General features: G+C 38.9%; 1 protein-coding gene across 1 annotated transcript in view; it reads right to left on the reverse strand.

The window, feature by feature from the left end:
* The window catches only part of LOC26514765, a 113,916-nt gene extending 101,406 nt beyond the window's left edge, over window positions 1-12,510 (reverse strand). Inside the window, 1 exon segment of the mRNA XM_044716066.1 lies at window positions 12,131-12,510. The gene's annotated coding sequence lies outside the window, so the exon portion shown is untranslated.
* Window positions 12,511-20,828: the final 8,318 nt, after the last annotated feature.

Genomic DNA, 20,828 nt, shown 5'->3' on the forward strand with positions numbered 1-20,828 from the left:
TTTTGGTGTTTTTCAATAGTTAATGTTGTAGCTTTTGAAAATAAAATATATCTCGATTTGATGAACAAAAAGGACAATATTTTTACACCTGAAACTGAAGTTTTCGCCTTTTATTCGTGTTTTTCGGATTTTGATGCCAGTTTTTCGGTACAAACTTACAAAAATTCTGTCATTTTGCCACCGATCAATGTTGTCTCATTAATTCTGAATAAATGAGACAAATTTAATTAAAAAATAATGAACAATTGGTTAAAGTTATAACACCTTTCCCAATGGGAAAAAAAGTCAATAAAACCATGGAGCACTATAAGCAGAAGAGCATATTTCTGTCTTATACACACAGGTACTCCGGAGCGCTCGCTAGGTTGAATTGACTTTTTTTGGGAAAGGCGTTATAACTTTACCAATTTTCATTATTTTTTAATTAAATTTGTCTCATTTTATTCAAAATTAATGAGACAACATTGATATGTGGCAAAATGACAGAATTTTTGTAAGTTGTACCGAAAAAACTGGCATCAAAATCCGAAAAAAACACGAACAAAAGTCGAAAACTTCAGTTTCAGAATGTAAAAATTTTGTTCTTTTTGTTTAACAAAATCAAAGATATATTTTTTTTTCAAAAGCTACAACATTTAACTATTGAAAAACACCAAAATTTTGAAATCGGTTGAAAAAAAGGGGGTTCTGGAATTTTTAAGCGCAAACAAGTCCCGAAAAACGGTTTTTTAACCATAAATCAAGATTTTGAGGGTGTTAGAAATATTTCAAAATGGTTTTGTGATATTACTCGACCCAATGAACAATTCCTACTATGTCACTTCAAAAGTTCATTCACTTTTGTCATTTTTGTAACACTGTGTAATCCGAATGGTCGAGGTGGTCGAATAGCTTTGATGTCACCGAAAGAATGTTCCACTAGTTCCAAAGAATGTATCAATTTCAAATTTCGTATTTATACGTCATCTTTGGGAACCCAAGCTATTCCTAATGCCTTAGTCAGCTCTGAGTCCGAAAGTGTTATTGGCTTAACGGTGCTCTCGGATGCAGGCGAGTTTGAAAACTTACCCAATTCAAACCCAGCGTTTGGAAGAACCTGAGTTCCTTCGGACTTAACTGTCCTCCTCCACACAACCAGCACCCGTTAACATGTCGTCGACTTAAAAGTCAGATCCAATAACTTTAGCAGCTCGAGGGAATATTATTTTTCGCGGTTTCACTCAACCTCTTCAAACACCTTATGGCTAGGAAAGGGGCTGGTGCAGTGCCATATGTAACGGTGTTGAACTTGCACAATTTCAAGGACTCAGATGGGTCTTTTCTCCACACTATCAACTGGTATGGGCTATCTGCTTTATTAACTATTACTTGGCGATACATCTTTTTTATGTCGGCTATCAGAGCGAATTTGTTTAGCCGAAACCGAAGAAGAGTTGAGTACAGCTCTTCCTGAATTGTTGGACCCACCATCAACAAATCATTAAAACATTTCTGTGTGGATGTCTTACAGGACGCATCAAAAACGACTCGTAGTTTGGTCGTTGTATTTTGAGGCCGTGAGACACACTGGTGGGGTATTACGTAGTGTAGAGTAGCAAGAACATCATTGCTTGCAGGGGACATATGACCTAGGAATTTGTATTCTTCCACTAATTCAAAATACATTTTCTTTAAGTCCGGATCTCGATATAATCATCTCTCGAGCGACAGAAAACGACGTTTGGGTATCTCGAAAACGCTTGGATCCGACTTAAATGGAAGTCTGACTTTAAATCGATCTGAAGGCAGTATTGTAGTAGTTTTGTTCTAGTTGTAGTAATGTTCCTCAGGCGACAATATCATTTTAGAAGATGGAACTTCTTCCAATGCCCAGAATTTTTTCAAATTGTAGTTCTAATATTTCTTCTTTGAGGAGAAGAATGAGGTTGAGGACTTGAGGAATTTGGCATATATTTTCCCGATACTATCCATCCAAAGACCGTTTTTTTAAGTATGGACCAACGTACAAAAGTTCGAAAAAATTACCCAGCTCCAATTAACATATATATCCGCTGAGGTTTATAAAAATATCGGTAATGGCAAGTTTTTTGGTAAGGTCCAATCTTTCACGTTCACTAACTGGTCAGGATGATAAGCCTGAAATTGTTTTTAAAATCCAAAAGTCGAACGGAAACTCACTCATTGATTCTCGACTTCACCACGGTGTGTATCTTTTCTTAACTTGTGAATTAGATTGACCAATTCCAAGCAAGTTGATGCACGATTCCTCCCTACGGATCTGTAAGCGTTGAGCAGATCTTCAGTAATGAAGTTCATTTGCGATCCTGACTCAAGTAATGCCCGGGCTAATATGTGTTCGCCACTTTTTGTTCGAACGCTTACGATCGACGTCGCTAACAATACCCTTTCTAGAGCCGACGCATGCAAAGCATGTGAAGTAAAAGGGCCATCATTCGTTAACTCTGGAGGAGGATTTTCTGTTCTGGTGGTGGTTATTTTCAGTCACTGTAAATCGGTGCAGAAGTTTATGATGCGATCTTGCACAGATTTGACATGTAGTTGATTTGCACTTCGCAACGGTGTAATCTTTTCGCAGACAATTTAGACAGAGAGATGCTGACTTGACAAACTTAAACCTTTGCATTACAGCAAGGTGAGCGAACGGACTACACTGGGTCACAAAATGGTCTTGAGCGTTACAATAACTGCAAGCTGGTTTGGCGTTAGCAGAGGAGCAAGCCAACGAACTTCTATTAAGTTGCTTGCTAAACCCAGTTTTCTCCTGTTTTGTTTTGCCAGTCTCTTCAGCGGATAGATGCTGGTACCTACGATTTAATACCTTTTCGAAATCGGACCACAGGATCTAATCTACTCAAAACTAAATATATAATCATAGAGTTTGCAATTTTTGTGTCATCTCCTATGGATAACAATAATCCATAAATCGATGACACAGTGTCGATGAGATCCCTCAACGACGACGCAGACGGCTGGGAAATTTTCGGGAGGCTGAACAATTGACTTATTTGGTTCGCAAAGATGAAAAATTCGTTATCATAGACTCTTTTTAGACTAGCGATAACTTTGTCATAATTACTCTCGGTGACCTGGAATGCCTCGATAGTTCCTTAGGCTTCAACAGAGAGGCAAGAAATTAAATGATTAAATTTCTCGATAATATCTTCACATCTTTGTGTACTAAGGTCTCGAAAAGACTTATAAAATTTCACTATATTTTGGTAATGCCAAACTGGGAAGTCAAGTTCGAGTTGGGGTTGCAGAAATTGAAGTAGCTGGGCAGGATTCTTCATCTGGCTCCAACTCGGCTCATTTGCTTTAGAAATTATCGTTTCTCGAGGAAGTGATTTAGCTTCTAAACGTTCCTCTAACCGGCGAATGCTTTTATCTTTAACATTTAATCTTCTTTTTAAATCATGAAGGGTCGTGGAATTAAGTTTGGGTTTATTACTCTCCATTCTATAAAATTATTTATTTTCTAAAAAGAAGCGAAAGTAATGCCAATTTTAATTTTAAAAAAATAATTTTTTAAATATTTTTTAAATAATTAAATTAGGTAAATTTTAATTTTAATTTCGATGAAAAATGAAAATAGTTAATCAATAACACGGTGCGACAGTGAAAAAACACTTGTGAAACGAGATAGTGTAGGTTGTTAATCTGGTCGAAGAGAACTCAAAAATATTTTTTTTATATTTTTGGAACCCTCCAATTTTTATTTATTTAAAAAAAACCGTTTTTCGGGACTTTTTTGCGCTTAAAAATTCCTGAACGCGTTTTTTTCAACCGCTTTCAAAATTTTTGGTGTTTTTCAATAGTTAAATGTTGTAGCTTTTGAAAAAAAAATATATCTTCGATTTTGTTGAACAAAAAGGACAAAATTTTTACACCTGAAACTGAAGTTTTCGACTTTTATTCGTGTTTTTCGGATTTTGATGCCAGTTTTTCGGTACAACTTACAAAAATTTGGTCATTTTTGATACATATCAATGTTGTCTCATTTATTCTGAATAAAACGAGACAAATTTCATCAAAAAATTATGAAAATTGGTGAAGTTATAACGCCTTTCCCAAAAAAGTCTATTCAACCTAGCGAGCGATTAATCGCAATGGTCTCCACTTCATATTTATGGAAGTTACAGAAGAATTTTCCTCTCTCTTAAAACTGCTGCGAGTGTTCGTTTAAGTGTTTCGCTTTATAAAGAAGTGTAAAAAATTAATAGTTCGTTTTGATAGTGTATGTACCTTACCCTGTCGAATATCAAGAAGCTTTTAATAAAATTGTCCAAATAATTCAAGAGCACGATTATCAAGAGAAAATTAAAAATATTCGAAAAAATCTGGTTGTTGGCCCAAGTCTACAGTAGCTAAATCCATTTGTCCATAAAGCTTCTCAGGCTGGGCTGCACGAGTCAAATTTTCATGAAGCATTGGCGAGTCTCTTGCGACAGCGTGCTTGGATAGTAAACGCTCAAGAAGTCTGCAGTCAGATAGTACGGTCATGCATACGCTGTTTTTAATGCAAGCCTCATCTGATGACTCAAATCATGGGAGATTTTTCCCTAGGTCGAATCCGAGATTTATGCCCATTCTCCGTATGTGGTATGGATTTCTGTGGCTCACGAGCGGTGTGCTTATCGCCCCACCAGTACCGCGGACCCCGGACCAGCAGGGTGCGTGCTTGCGGCGATGGCTGCTTGTCTCGTCAATCAAGCAAACGTTTTGGCAGCGATGGTCCCGGGAGTACGTCTTGGGCCTACAGGTGCGGTCGAAGTGGCATCGGGAGCAGGAGGAAATCAGGAAGGGCGATCTGGTCCTGGTTCACCAGCCAGAGGATCACCAGCCGCTCCAACAATGGATAACCGCCAGGATCGTTTAAACCACGGCGGGGCGGAAGGAAGGGTCAGGGTCGCCGTTGTGAGAACTCGCTCTGGAGCGATGTTTAAGAGTGCAATTCACAAGCTGTCGAGGCTGCCAGTTGGTTGAAGCCAGATGGAAGCCTTCAACGGGGCCGGTGTAGCGTTATTAGATTAAAAATAGATACATATGTTAATGAAAAATACTGAAGTCTAGCATAAGTTAGCATAAGGCGTAGCGAGAGCGAAAGAAAAGCTCAGTTGCGCTCTCTTGTGAATTCGCCCCGCTTCGCCGCAATAGATACTCTAGGCTTAAGTTTTTTATTGAATACATATCGAATTATGTATGCTTGCAGCACGCATCTTTATTTTTCGTCGTTTTCAAAAGTTTATAACACGCAACCACCTCTTTAATTATTTCGTTGAGACAAAAATAACCTCATTAAACAGAGTAGGTGTTTATCTACAGAGTCGAGGCTCTGACACTCCAGACATTAGAGGAAATTCTCAAATTAATCCGTAAATGCGAATATACTATTTGAAGGAAAGGCCTCTGAATTTTTGTTGGCGTCATCAGTATCTGTAAAAGTGGTAAGATAGCAGGAACTTTGTTCTGCATTAATGAAGCGATTCCGGGATTCAAGAACATATGTAGATATCCGTCAAATGAGGGACAAAAAGCAACATATAATTTTACAAAACAAATAAATGACCTTTTAGAAAAGGTTAAAGCCAAAAGAGTTTGGGGAAGAAGAAATCAAAGAAGAGATAGGTGTTCGTCCGTAGAGCGTTATGCGGCAACTACGTCAAACTTGAACTCCCGGGAGTAACGGTAGGTCCCGGAGTCGTAGTCAAAGACCGTAAATAATCTTGACTAAATTTACCTGGATTCTGCAAGGGACTGCTCGGGTTGGCCAGACGCTTGCTGTGATCAGGCTGGAGTTGATGTGCTTAAAGTCCTGGGGTGGTTTTCCTCAAGTACCGGTGGTATGGTGGTTCGGCTGATTCCTTATCGGCCGGTCCTACTGGCGGTCCGTTTCACGGGAGCAACACTCGAAGTAGACTGGTATGCCGCGGGATCTCCTCGTGGTCCGTTTCACGGGAGCAACACTCGAAGTGGTTAGGTAATGCGGGGTCTACTTGTGGTCCGTTTCACGGGAGCAACACTTGAAGTAGACTGGTATGCCGCGGATTCTACTTATGGTCCGTTTACACTGGAGCCACGCGAAGTAGATAGGTTTTAGAGAGCCCTAATTTGTGAATCGTTTTACACAGGATCACATGAAGTAGGTCAATTTTAAGTGCCGTAGTTTCAACACTGAGTAACGAGACTATTGACTCTGCTCTCGCAACTGTCTTTATTTCAGAAGAACAACTCTTATATAAGATGCTAAATTATACATCATTAAATCTAAGAAAGGTCAATGTTATGGACGTGCTAAAACTAAGGTTAATGGCAGGGTCACCCACCTCTGAATCTGCTGACTCAGATTGTTTGTTCATGTACTGCTTTCCACACGCATTTCGGCTTCGCTGGCTGGTTTTTGCTTGCTTCGGTCAGTCGGTCATTCTTCCCGCTGATAATGCTGATTCCGCTTCCGGTGCCATTGGATATTGGCTTATGATTATCGTTACATTATTAATAGGCTAGTAGGTGTGATGCTTGTATATCGTGACCTGCTGATGCATCTTGATTGGGTAGTACGTCTTGGCACTAGGTGCCAACAATAGGTATATTTTCCTAGGTCTTTTCGAACTGAATGAAGAATATCAATGATACCAAGATTGCGCAGCAAAAAGGAAAATCTTTTATTATGGCTGTGGTCTTTCTAATGCTTATAACTCTCTTGTGTTTTTAAACGACAGACAGGCATGGTAGAACATCCTTAGGGGAGTAAAGCCTCCTTTCGAAGATTTTGGATTGAAAGTCTGGCATATCAAGCCGGAAACTTTCCAAATATTAAACTTGCCAATTTTAAAGAACGAAGCCAAAACTTTTTCGACAAAAAAGTTATTAGAATGCGGTACAAGAAATTGCTAGCATTAAGAATAAATATTGAGGCAATTGGCCTTACACAGAAGTTTCCCCCTTGAAATGTTAAGAATAGTGTTGTTAGATATAGGCATTGCTATATCGTGTATAGATGGACAGTTGGCTTGTGAGGGTACGAATATTATTTTTATTACTACGAAAAATAAACAGAGAAGATAAACTCTAATGCAGGGGTGCCCAAGCACTGCTTATGCACAGAGCAAATTCCAATACCTATGCACAAAAGCACAAAATACATATGAGCGATAGTTTTTTTTTTTTCTATCGTATCACTGAAAAAAATTTTTGTAACATTTTCAACAGAAAAAAAAAAAAATTTTTTCGGATAATTGAGAATTAATTTTAGGATTATAATTATTTTCAATATGCTCAATTATTTTTCGAATTTTTTTACTGCGCTTCCATATCGGCTTGTGACGCAGATACTTTAGCATAGCATTTAATAAAATGCCTTTCCAAATTAATTTTTTTGTTTCCGCTTATTATTATATTACATATAATACATTGCTGCTCGCAAAGAAAATTTTCGACAAAGAAAAAATGCATCGTTCCACAGTCAACCATTCTGTCCAAAATCACAACAAGAAGTGATTTTTTGCAGTGAAAAGTTTTCGGCAATCCAACAACAAAATGCCAGAAAAGTGTTGAAACTGTTTAAGTGTTATTAAACTACGAAAAATTGTTATTGTAATTTGCCTTGCCTATACTGGGAGCAGCACACGTATATGATTTTGCTCTACCCATATGACAGAGCAATCCAACAACAAAGGAGGAACGAGAGCAATGGGACTGGGCATCCCTGCTCTAATGTAAACAAACTGTAGTCGATAGTTAGTAGTCGAATAAAATAAGTCGATAACAGATCGCTGTTACAGCCCTTTAAAGCTGTTAAGGCGAACAATCTGGCAACCCCGTCTATCTGTCAATTTTGTTATCTGTCTATCTGTCCTCTTAATTGACTTGTTCTTTTGCGATCAAAACGCCAAAGTGAATAGTTGTCTATAACGCAAATTATATAGTGAATATCACCAACGTGGAAATTGGGATAGTACCGAACACGGTACACCAGTGGAACTGGGAGCAGCAGCGGAACGTTGGCCGTGGATGTGCCCAGCCGTTCACCGCTGCTTTCCTCGATCAGCCCCTAAACGTGCTCGAAACCGGTCCAGACTCGAACCAGTAGATCAGGAGCTGAGCTGGAACCTTGCCACCTAGGAGCGTGGAGGTGACATAACCTCACTTTCCGGCGCAGAGCCGGAATTTTGTAATTATTTTTTTTGTAAATTATATTGGATCGAACCTAGACTCATCTTCTTTTCCTGAAGAGCATTGATAAAATTTTGGCAACATGTACATCAAAACTCCATAATTTAATTCGAATCTAACCCGTACACCCAAAACATCCAGCGCTCTCGCTCTCAAGGCCTGCGGACTCTTCGAGGGATGGTTGAGTGAGTAAATCTTTCGACTTGAACATGTAAACAGTGCCTCTATAGGAAACGTTATTAATAGTTAGTCCATATCCAAATGATTGATTAGACGTTCTACCTTAACTCCTAATTGTACTACATATATATATGTATATATTTCTATATCTACACATTCTTATAATACACATTCCAATTTATTAATCTAAGCTGTATTAAACCTCATTTTGTAGAATTAGGAACCATTAGGTGTAGGGTTTTAGTTAAGCATGCAGTCTGAAGAAGAAGAAATCATGTTTTTGTAATGAATTTTGATATTCTGAATGAAGTAAACTTATAATTTTTATGGGCACCTGAGCTGAACGATTCCATATTAAATGGGTAAGGGCCAGCAACAATTCGTTGTTGATTCTTTACAGGTAGGGCGGGCCCAAGCAGAAGAATCTCACCACCATAGTCTTCAATAGCAAGGTTTCCTGTCTCAACTTCGTATCCTTCCAAAGGACTGTAACCCCCCTTCCTAACTCTGTCTAAAAATTTTTATTGATGCTGATTAGGAAGTAACCGACCCCCTTGCCTCTTCTCTGAGTAGGCCGTTAACGTATGCAACCATTCGGTATCCACCTACACCATGTTCGTCACAGTCTAATGAGTAATATACAGTAGGAAGTCTCTAAAAAGGCTTTTAACTTAAAGGTGCATTGCCGATGAAAATAAGCTGTTGAGCTATCCGCGTTTTGATAGCAGCCGAATTAATAAGAAAATAATTTTTGATTTCTTCCAGATTGATAGGATGCTTAGACTAGGAGTTATTAAAGAGTACGACAGTACCTGGTCTTCGCCAGTCGCACTGGTTCAAAAAGCCAGGCCGCAAAGTAAGATTTTTTTCTTGATATAAGAAGGTATAACGCATAACAGCAAAGGATGCGTACCTGTACCCCTAGATCGATGGCATACTTAGAAGGATACCAAAGGCAAATTACTTAAGTATCCTCGACGTGAAAGACGCGATCTGGCTTATTACCTTTGAATTCTGTATAGACATAGTATGACGAGGTTAATGAACAAAATTAATACTGGCATCACTTAGGGACAAAGTTTTTGTATATCTGGACGATTTCGTGGTAATTTCCTATGCGTTCGAGAAGCACGTGGAAGTTTAAGAGACTGTAGCCCAACCCAGATCCCAAGAATTAAAACTTAATGTTGAATGTGGAGAAGAGCAAATCTAGACTGTCGGAAAGAGCAGATAAAATCCCCTCAGCGATTACCAATTTTCCGCTGCCCAACTTCACTCAAATACTTCTTCTAGCTTCTTAAGCTTTCTATGATTAGCCCGATGGTACCGGAAATTTTATCAGTTGATGCTATGCTAGGAAATGCGCCAGTATTGCAAACCCCTTTGCGAAACCTTTTTTCGTGCACTGTAGACGCCGAGTAAAACCGGAGTAGAGGGGAGTCCTAGTGAGGGTCGAAATGAGCCTTATATAAGAAAGCATAAAGAAATTCAGAGCATATGTTGAAGGACGGGACTATTTACCGTCATCACGGATCTCGCAGATAATCTAAATACAAGACAAGGACATGACAAGGTAGGCTTTAAAGTTACAGGCTTTCGTTTCGCAATTCAGAATCAACAAGGCAAGCTCAATATTGTTCCCGATGTTTTGTCTAAAGTTGAGCATGAACAGCATTAAGCATTAATAACGGGTTAATGATGGATATCGACCCAGAGCCTTTCACGGGGGTATTCAAAAAACTCCGGAAAGGATTCGTTATTATTACTTTTGGTTAGCAATATTGAATGACAATTAAGTCTACATTTCAACATTTGAAAATTGTACGATGACTAAAAGCGCTGAACACTCTGGTAGAGCCACCTATAGACAAAGCAATCAAGAGGCAGAGGTTTTTCTAGCGTCTCTACATTGATTTTTTAGACCCTTATCCTAGGTCTCGTTGCGAGCATAAAGGAATTTTCATTAAGCTAGACCATTTGTGAAAGTTCGTTTTTCTCAGAGAAGAGGATCTTTCCGGAGAGCATTGTTTCCGATAATGGGTCGTAGCTTAGAAATCCCAAGGAATGTTTAGGATTGGTGCATCACACATACCTTAACGGCAGTGCACGCTCCTCAGGCTAACGCTTCTGAGCAAGTAACTTGCTCTGTTATTTCTGGCATTCGTGCTTATATTCGCAGCAACTAAAAAGACGTGGACTTCTAAAATCTTAGCAAAATAAGGGTAAAATCTGGGATTTACACCATACTATATAGTTTTTGGGCAGCAGATTACATTAGGTGTTTTAAAAAAGAGCAAAAAGGTTTTTTTTTTAAAAATAAATGAAAAAATAAATCAAATTCTTTACATAACGACATAACGTTTAACGCTAACTCGGTTAGGTAAGCGTCCATGGGAAAATTAAACGTAAAATAGGAGGACGTAAAAGAAGAGGAGTTGACTAGGACCGCGTTGTTTTTTGCGATGGGTCCGAGGTGAAATAGGAAAAAATAAAATAATTTGAAACCAGCATCGCTCAAGCTCAAAAAGGCAAGGAGACAACGCTCTGGGTCTTGATTAGTCCACGGTTCACAGGCACGTAAAATTACATTGAGCATAGGAACTTCGTGACCCCAAATCAAACATAACTTTTCCCCGAATTATCTAAAAAAAATCAAGAAAAATCAATCAATTCAAGTAACCAGAAGGTCAAGGAGACAGGAAATGTCAGGCGACAGGAGAAGTCTGTGAGGGAGCCCCATTGCGGAATTGTCGTAAAACGAAAGGGACGATAGCACTCGGTGGACCTTCTCGGTAGTAGAGGCTAGTTGTAGCATAGCCCTAAAATGATCCAAATGAGAGTACATTGACACAAGTAAAAAAAATGTGAGAGGGAATAGTATTAAGAGTTAGAAAAATTGTAAAGAGTTGTGTTAATTTAAATTTACTTTAAACAGAAAAAACCAGAAAAAGTGGGGAAAGAAAAAATATATTTTGGTGGAAACCTTATTTAACGATTTTATTCAATTTAAACCAGACAATAGAAAGCATTGTTAGTATACATTTTAATTTAGTCATATTGATAATATTTAAATTAAAAACCTAATGGCATTTTTGATATGTTTCTAATAGAATTAATCACATATTTTATAATGATTACTTTAATCAAATATTTTTGATTTCCTAAACCAGCCTCTGTAGCGCTTGCCAAACCGAAAGAGAACGTGTCAAAACTTTTATTTAATTTTGAAATGGCACGATCAAAGTAGGGTAGGCAAGGTTAGCTCCAACAACACCAAAGAGAGCAATGTCGTCCGATTCTCAGAATTTTTCTCCTTTGTTTTTTCTTTCTAGTACATTTTTTTTTTGTTTTCGGTCAATGCTCATAAGGTTGCATAGTTCCCACGTTTATAGATATTAAATAAAAATAAGTCTTAACAAGGCAACCGCTAATTGCCAAACCCCCAAAATACTTCGAGCCTCCGTCGAGCCAGTGCCAGAACCATATAACATGCGGACCAAAGTGCAAGATCAACATCCAGCCTGCTAGTTTTTTATCCATTAGACAATATACCCTTGTATTTTATGGGAGCGGTGTATAAAATTTTCAGAAATTGCTTTCCATGCTTGCAAAAATCTTTGGAGTAATAGGAATATCCATATCGTCGAATTATATACATATACATATGTACATAAGTACATACATATATATGTATCTATAGAGTGTTTATTAATATATTCATATCAAAACTTTATTGAACTATTTAAATCAATCTTACCCTTAGAATTAGTTTTTTTACAATACTATATTTGTTTTATTTTTCAAAATAAAATCTGTTTGTAGATAATCAATTTACTGCAAGTCACGACTGTGAATATTTTCAAGCGCGTTGTTTCAATATTGTATTAAGTTCATAAAAGAAACATTTCTTACGTAAATGTGCAAAAGTTAGTAATGATATAAACAATTGTTACTATATTTACAATTGTACAATTACGAATATTAATTGTTTGTTCTATGCACTAAAAAAGGACTAAAATATCCTTTAAGGTTGAGGGTGGGTTGGCGTAAGTGGTAAACTCAAAAAATACTGGTGAAGGTAAAAATCATAACGTTTCTGACGATACGATTATTATCTAACGCAAATTAAAATCAATACGTATAATAAAATCAACAAAGGAAAAAGAAAATAAAAATTTAATTATATTCAAAATTCTTTAAAAAGGCATAGGCTTTTAGATTTAAATTTACCGAACTTACAAAAATTTGACAATTTCAATAATTTTGATATAAAATATAAAAGATACAAATTTATAAATTCGGAACAAGCTTTATTTTTCAATTGATGACTTGATTATTATGGATTTTCTCCTAATCGTATTACCACCGTAATCGTATTATTATTAGGCCCTCTTCTGATTTGGCAACCGCCATTCGTAGTGCTGGCGAGAAAAACCCATCATTTGCAACTAGATAGGTGTGGCCGGGACCTGCCTTTACAGACTCGCGCTAAAGATGGCAAAGATCGATAAGCTATCACCAGCTTCTTTTTTATTCATAAGATGCAATTGATTTCGTCCAAAAAAAAATGATATAATTTTTAGTTCTATATAATCAAACTTAAAAAAATATTTTTTTTATATTATATTAAAGCCTAGTACTCGAAAAAAAAAGAATTTTATTTAATAAATAGTTCCCAAAAAAGATTGATGATGTTTGTTTTATCAACTCAGCAAGTAGCCCTTTGCCGGCTTTTCCCCATTTTGCCCTCCATATTAAAAACTGTGCCATGGGAAATTAAGGTTTTGCACGCTCAGTGACCCATGAACGGTATGAAGATTACAATTTTTTAATCTTTTGCTAGAACCTGTAAAACATTCATCGGTGCGGGTTAGCAAAGTTTTCATCTCCATGAATATTTCTGGTATTTTTTTTTTAGCACTAAGAACAGCGGGCGGCGAACAGGTCCTGTCAAAAACACGTCTTTTTTTAACTTTTTGTCTCGCCCCACTCTCGTTGTATGTACGTTAACTTGAAAAAATCTTCTACACTCGAAAGAAAAAACTTTTTTTCTCTTCAAACTTGTTTTTTGATTTAAGTATTTGGCCATACCATAAAAACAAGTCGTTTCATAACGACAAAATAGGCTAAAAAATGTATAGCCACAGTAATTGGCCCCACTGGGATTAAGCACATCTGCCGTTTTTTATACCCTTGCAGAGGGTATTATAATTTTGGTCAAAAGTGTGGAACCGCTGTGAAGGAGACATCTCCGACCCTATAAAGTATTATATTCTTGATCAGGATCACCTCCGATATAAGCATGTCCGTCTGTCTGTTCCTACGCCAAAATAACGGATATTTTACTGAATTTTTTAGCCAAATATTATATTTACCATAGATTGAATAAAAGATTTAAGGGTTTGAAATTGATTTTTTCCCTTTGTAGTGTGTAGGACCGACTTACGTCCAGTTGTTTCAGTTCTCATATCCAAATTGGAAAAAGGATATTTTAAATTTTGCTGAGCCAAAAAAACATGAAAGTTTCTAGTCCTCCAATTTCTAAGGAACCAAAAATATATTTTCATCATTGATAATACCTCCTAAATGCAATAGAAAACTTGTGCGAACGCGCAAAAATTGAGATTAGAAACTTGTCCATTTTCTATTAAAAAATGAATTGTACCCATTATTATGATCTTATTATATGTAAATATCATCTCTTTTTTTTTAATTATTCATATGTTGGGACTTGTGCCAGATCAAATATCGTAATTATTACTAAATAGTTCTCTCAGTGTAACTAGCCGCAGCGGACCACTCATTGCCCGTTATCAGCAGTTACATATTCTTTGATTCTTGTTGTTCTTTTGTAGCGCATGCACTTCGGGAACTTTGGCAGAGCTTCTACGCAAGCTCTTAGTTTGTGCACTTGTATATTCGGCATTGCTTGGATCGGCCGCTACATTGGTTTTGGGGTTAAATTGACCCACAAATAAATATTAAATAGAAATTGAACCTCGTCTTTTTAATTCATCGTTTTTTTAATGATTCATTTGTGATCATTAAAGTGGAAAAAAACAATCCAATCGTCAGAGAAAGTGGAACGTGTTTCTGTGCTGCTCCGCCAGCAGCTATGCAAATTACCAGAAACTCAGTGCAAAAAGCAAAAGAAGTGGTGTGCCTCTAGAAATCGCGAAAGGACGCTTTTGGACACACATAAGCCTCAGAGCTCATAGTGTCCAATAACTAACACAAATCAAATTTATTAAATCTAGATTGAAATGCCATCACGACAAAATAAACAGCTTGTGCATATTCATTTAAAGAAATAAGAGCGGCCCCTTGCCCCTGCCCAGTACCTAACATAAACAACAACAACATGAACGAAAGTAAGCTCTCTGTCCCCAGAAGAAACAGAAGTAGCGATCTTCCAATGCCTATTTCTCATTCGTCGCAAACGAAGAGCGCTGCAATCATGCTCTCCCAGGCACAAGCATTAGTGCATTAGGCACAGTGCATTAACTTGGAGTGCGAAGTGCACCTCCCCAGCACTATCACCCTCTGGTCTATCAAACTCCGTTATATTTGCCTACAACGAGCACTACTATATCGATTACCACATCGTGTACATCAACCACAACAGCAACATCGGTAGCTGTCTCTCAGCCCCCCGAGAAACAATCCAAACGGGCATTGACCGATATATCAAAGTAAAACAAAAGATCAGTCCCAGCCGAAAAAAATGCTAACGCTGCAAAAGCAATGAAAGTCAACAATCAAGTCGAACCGATTAATTCTCTGTCTGAAAACAGATTTTCTATATAAGCGAAGACCGTAATAATCAAGAGAATACGGAAGTTCCCAAAGCCAAGCAAAAGCCGCCCATCTCATTTACATACGTGATCAAAACTGCAGCGATATGGTAAACTGTCTCGCTAAGCTAATTGTAAATAACATTTTCATATAATGCCACTGACCATGGGCAATATACGGGAGACCAAGCTCCAAGTCTACACGGAGGAAAATCATCGCTTAGCCACGAAATACCTATATGACAACCAGAAAAAAATATTACACCTACCAATTGAAGAGCAGCAAGGGCCTTCAAGTGGTCATAAGGGGTATTGAATCGTCGGTACAATAAAAGAAATCATCCGAAGCCCTTTCAAGCGCAGGTATTAAAGTTAATGGAGCCATTAATATTCATCAACAGACAAAAGTCCCCCAGCTTATGTTCAAAGTTGAGTTGCAACATGAAACGAAACAACTTCTAAAAATATGATTCATCCCACATACAAACAAAGTATCTTTGCATAGGATCATCACGGTAGAGGAACCTCACTAAGCGCAACCAACCTCTACAGTGTTCAAACCTGTCAAGAATATGGACACTCAAAGTCGTACGGCACCTTGCGTGCAGTCTGTGTGGCTTGTGGCGGCCTCATGACACTGCATTCTGTACCATAAATAAAACGACCATAACTCTAAGAAATGTGGCAACTGCGGTGTAAATCATACTGCCAATTACAGGGGATGCCCAGTTTATAAAGAGCTAAAATATCGTATGAATACAAAAAAACCCTTGCAACAACGTTCGTTTGCCATTCACACTAACACCAAACCACCACGGCATCTTTGACTACACTGGAGTTTCTTTCTCTAGCGCTCTACGATGGCCAGGACTACTAAATAGTGTAGGTTCAGCACCACGGGAACCTGAAACTATAGGATATCCACTCCGCCTACGGGTACTACGAGGGAAAGAGTAGGCCAAGAATCTGCAACCCCAGAAATAAAGGGTATCGAAGGAATGTTGTCCACACTTATAAGTCTAATGGTCACAATGCGAAATAATATGCAGGAGCTCATGCGAAACCAAAATCGACTAATAGAGCTTTTTAGTCAAACAAAAATCAATTAGATGGCTTTATTTGAGAATCTGTCTATGGAATTCTAACTGCATTTCAAAGCGCACAAATGAACTTAAGACATTTCTTGATGATAATAATATCGATATTGTGCTCTTCTCCGAAACTCATCTAACAAACAAAAACAACTTCTATCTGACGGGCTATATATTTCATGCAACAATCATCCAGATGGGAAGGGTCATCTAAGGAGGTCATCTAAACCTAGCTGCAATATACTGCCCAACACGTTTCTGCATATCTGATATGGAGTTTATGCAATTCTTGATACACTAGGCGATTGCTTTATAGCAGGCGGCGACTACAATTCCAAGCACCCTCACTGGGGCTCTCGCCTAACCAACCCAAAGGGTAGAAAACTATTACAACGCTTTGATACAGCCAGGAAATAATCTAGATTTTCTATCACCGGGAAAGCCTACATACTGGCCAGCGGACCCACGGAAGAAGCCAAACCTAATTGACTTTGCGATCACTAGAAAAATTCCACGAAGCATCATTCGAGCCGAACCTTTGGATGTCCTATCTCGTTTGACCATTCAGTTGCCCTTCTTCATCTATATCAACATGCGAATTACAAAATTCCTGCGACCACAGAAAAACCTCTTACTCCGCCACAAATTCATATATAGAAAATCTAGTCCGAGAAAAGCGGCAGCTCAACCGTGAGTGGCAGGCACACTGGTCCCTTCTTCAAAGGAAAGGCTAAAAACAGCGACACGAAGGCTCACAAAGGTCCTACGGAGCAGAGAAGAACTTGCTCAAAAATCATACATAGAACAGCTTTTCCCAAAAAGTACCAGGTGTCCTCTATGGAAAGCCCATCCTAACTTAAAGCTGCCCATAGAAGCTGATATGCCCCTTTGAAAAACCAGATGGATCTTGGGGCGCGCAGCGATGAAGAAAAAGCAAGCGTCTTCGCTAGTCACCTTTGTAAAGTTTTTACTCTAAATCTCCAGAGCTCCAGAGCTACCAATTCCAGATCCGATTCCAGCTATAGAATTTCAAACAACTGAAATCACTAAGGTCATCAAAGAGCACCTCAAGCCAAATAAGTCTCCAAATTATGACCTCATTGCGCCGAAAATGATTATGGAGCTGCGTGCGCCATCAATTATATAAAAATTCTATTTAACTCCATTACAAAGCTTGGCCACTTCCCCCAACAATGGAAAAAATCCATTATAATAATAATACCGAAACCAGGGAAAGACAAAGCTTCGGCCTCTTCATACAGACCAATAAGTCTACTTTCAAGCTTATCAAAGCTTTTTGAGAAACTTCTACTGCTCCACTTCTACTGCTCCGTATCACGTCTCATTAGACTTCGAATAATATAATCCCTGAACATCAATTTGGCTTCCGAGAAAAGCATGGCACCATAGAGCAGTGAACCGTATCACATCTGAAATTCGAACCGCCCATGAACAGCGAGAATACTGTTCTGCTATATTTCTGGATATATCCCAGGCACTTTGACCGAGTCTGGCTGCAAGGACTTATGTATACAAATAAAACTATTACTCCCACAAAACTGTCACATCCAGGCATTTGACCGAGTCTGGCTGCAAGGACTTATGTATAAAATAAAACTATTACTCCCACAAAACTGTCATGAGCTGCTCAAAACATACCTGCTTAATCGAGTGTTCACTGTAAAACAAAAAAAACTTTACAACAGAAGAGTTCGAAATTAAGGCGGGCGTACCCCAAGGAAGCGTCCTCGGCCCCACCCTATATCTTCTATATACAGCAGATATCCCAACAGACCAGCGTCTAACTATGTCAACATTTGCCGATGATACAGCCATACTAAAAAGATCTAAATGCCCGCTGGAGGCATCCAGAAGCCTCTCCTCTCACCTTGTACTAATAGAAAAGTGGATGGCGGACTGGCGTATAAAGATAAACGGTGAAAAATCTAAACGCCTATACTCTCAACAGACAAAACAGCCCCGCTCCAACTCTAAACAATACCATAGTCCCCTCTGTGATTGAGGTCACATATCTCGGCGTAAACCTGGACAGGCGTCTTATATGGAAAAAACATATTGAAGCGAAACGAGACCAATTAAGACATAAATCTAGAGGACTGCACTGGCTAATCAACCCTTGTTCCCCACTTCGACTGGAATATAAAGTACTACTCTACAATTCACTCATAAAGCCTATCTGGAAGTATGGCTCCGAACTTTGGGGCAATGCAAGCAGTAGCAATATACCCGTTATCCAAAGGGCACAGTCTTAAAGTGCTCAGAACCATCACAGGAGCTCCATGGTATATTCGCAATGAAAGGAAACTCTCCACGCACCAAAATCCTCTAGCCAGATCGCTAAACCAAGTTAGTCAACAATCTCGATTAAGAAGATATGACCTTCCAGCCGTTGACATCAGAGGACCCATAGTATAGATGTTTACAAAGATAAACTAATTATGTATTAGATTAAGATTTTTAAAATTGTTGTTAGTCTCTTAATAAGAGAAGATCCAACAAATAAAAGATAAAAGTAGTAAAAAAAAAAAAATTAAGTACTTATAGTACCTTGTAAAGGAGTACTTGTTGCTGTTGTTTCTATTACTTTGCACCTTGCACAAAAACTTACATAATGGAGTCTGAATGGCAAAGTACTCCATGAGGGTACCTGCACACTCCACTCGTCTCGACGTAACCAATGGCCCCACTGCTCCGTCAATGACAGAACCAACCATAGCGGCTATGAAGGGTGCAAGGTGGTCTGTTGGAAAATAGTCGCTCATGCAGTCGGGATTACCCGATGGACCGCGACATCCAATCGGGTACTCGTGATTTGAAATTTGAAACGAAACCTGAACAACGATCACGATAGCCAGGACGTGGCCAATTGCATCTCATCAATGCCCTTGCTTTTTACCACTCCCCCCCGCAGTCGCTATTTCCCACGTCGCATCTGGCACTTGTCTGCGATGGATTTTCTGAAGTTGTTGAACCTAATCCCTCATCTGGCCCGGGATTTGTTTTATTGTCACCGCTGCTGATTAAGTCAGGTCTGACTCCATTCTGGACTCTAACCTGCACCCTTCCAATGCGGGAGGTCGTCCGCTTGGTTGCTGCCGCCGTCTGCAGCTGCCAAGGTGGCTGGTGCTCCAGCCGTTAAGGCTCCCGATCCTGCAATCAAAAGGTGCGCCTCCGCGCAATCTTGGAAAGAAGTTTCCCTCAATTCTCGCCACTCTATTGGCGACTGACTCGAGTGCTATTCGGGTCTGGATGGACACGACAGGCTGCAACCGAGAATTATAGACATTGAGATCATCAGCAATATTGTGTGATGAAGCTGTCGCATGCACCTAAGGATTTTTGTTGAAACTTGAATTTTCAACGGGTGAGGACGTTGGGACTTGTGCTAGCTTAAAAAATGGTAACTATTACTAATTAGTTCTCTCAGTGTAGCTAGCCGCAGCGGTCCACTAATTGTCCGTTATCAGCAGTTCCATATTCTTTGATTCTCCCAGATTCGCCTGCGCTTTGTTGTTCTTTTGTAGCTCATGCACTTTGGGAGCTTTGGTACAGCTTCTGCGCAAGCTCTTAACAACTCGGCGTTGTTTGGATCGTCCACTGCATTTGTTTTTGGGGTTAAATTAGCCCATAATAAATATTAAAAATAAATTGAACCTTGTCTATTTAATTCATTTGCTTTCAAAACGCGTAACACAATAAAATCAAAAGCTGTTTTTAATCAAACGCTGACCCTATAAACTTGAAGTTTATTATAATCGTAGCGATAGATAGAAATCTGATCCCGCGGTATCTGTCATCATTAGTAAGCACGAAAGTTTCAAGTCCTTCTACTAGGAACGTCAAAATGTAAGCTAAGCTAAAATTTAAACGTTAGTAAATTCTGGCTGTCTATATAACAAATAATAAGCATTGTTCTACGTTTTGTTGGTTATGGTAAGTTGATTAATATAAGTCTACTATGCTTAGAAGGAAAGTGAAGATTCGCGTCCCAAATAAGTCTTTTAAAAGCGAAAATCAGGAATTTGTTTTGTACAGATTCTATGTGATCTCGGTGTACAACGTATTGGGGACTACATACACACGATTCACTCTCAAAAATGGGACGGATCAATATGTAGCTTGGTGAGGGTTAGATCGAAAGAAACAATGTTTACATTTCGATCCATTAAGCAAGTCAGCACGACAGCATCGGATGGGCAGCGCTGCTGTGTTTAGAAAGAATGGAAAAGGAGACGGGCAAATAAAGAAAGCCCGCCAGGATTAACGGGCGCCTCTTGCACTATATAAGGAGGGCCCCTGAAGCAAATCGGGACCGAGTCTTCTAGGGAAGCTGGAAGAGTTGAGTGAAAGACCCTCCGTGGGTAAGTCTGACATTCAAGCGGGAAAGTTTCTTTGGAGGAATTAGGAGAATAGGCTGAAGGATCCTATCCGTGGGTAAGTAAGGCAGTCTCAAGTGCGGGATTTAAAGCGAGTGCGAAGGATCTGCGATCAGTAGCTTAAGGACCCCCTGTGGGTAAGTCCGTCGGCGGTACGCGGGTCAGTCAAACAG

The sequence above is a fragment of the Drosophila ananassae genome, chromosome 3R, assembly GCF_017639315.1.
Source record: "Drosophila ananassae strain 14024-0371.13 chromosome 3R, ASM1763931v2, whole genome shotgun sequence".
Classification (NCBI taxonomy): Eukaryota; Metazoa; Arthropoda; class Insecta; order Diptera; family Drosophilidae; genus Drosophila; species Drosophila ananassae.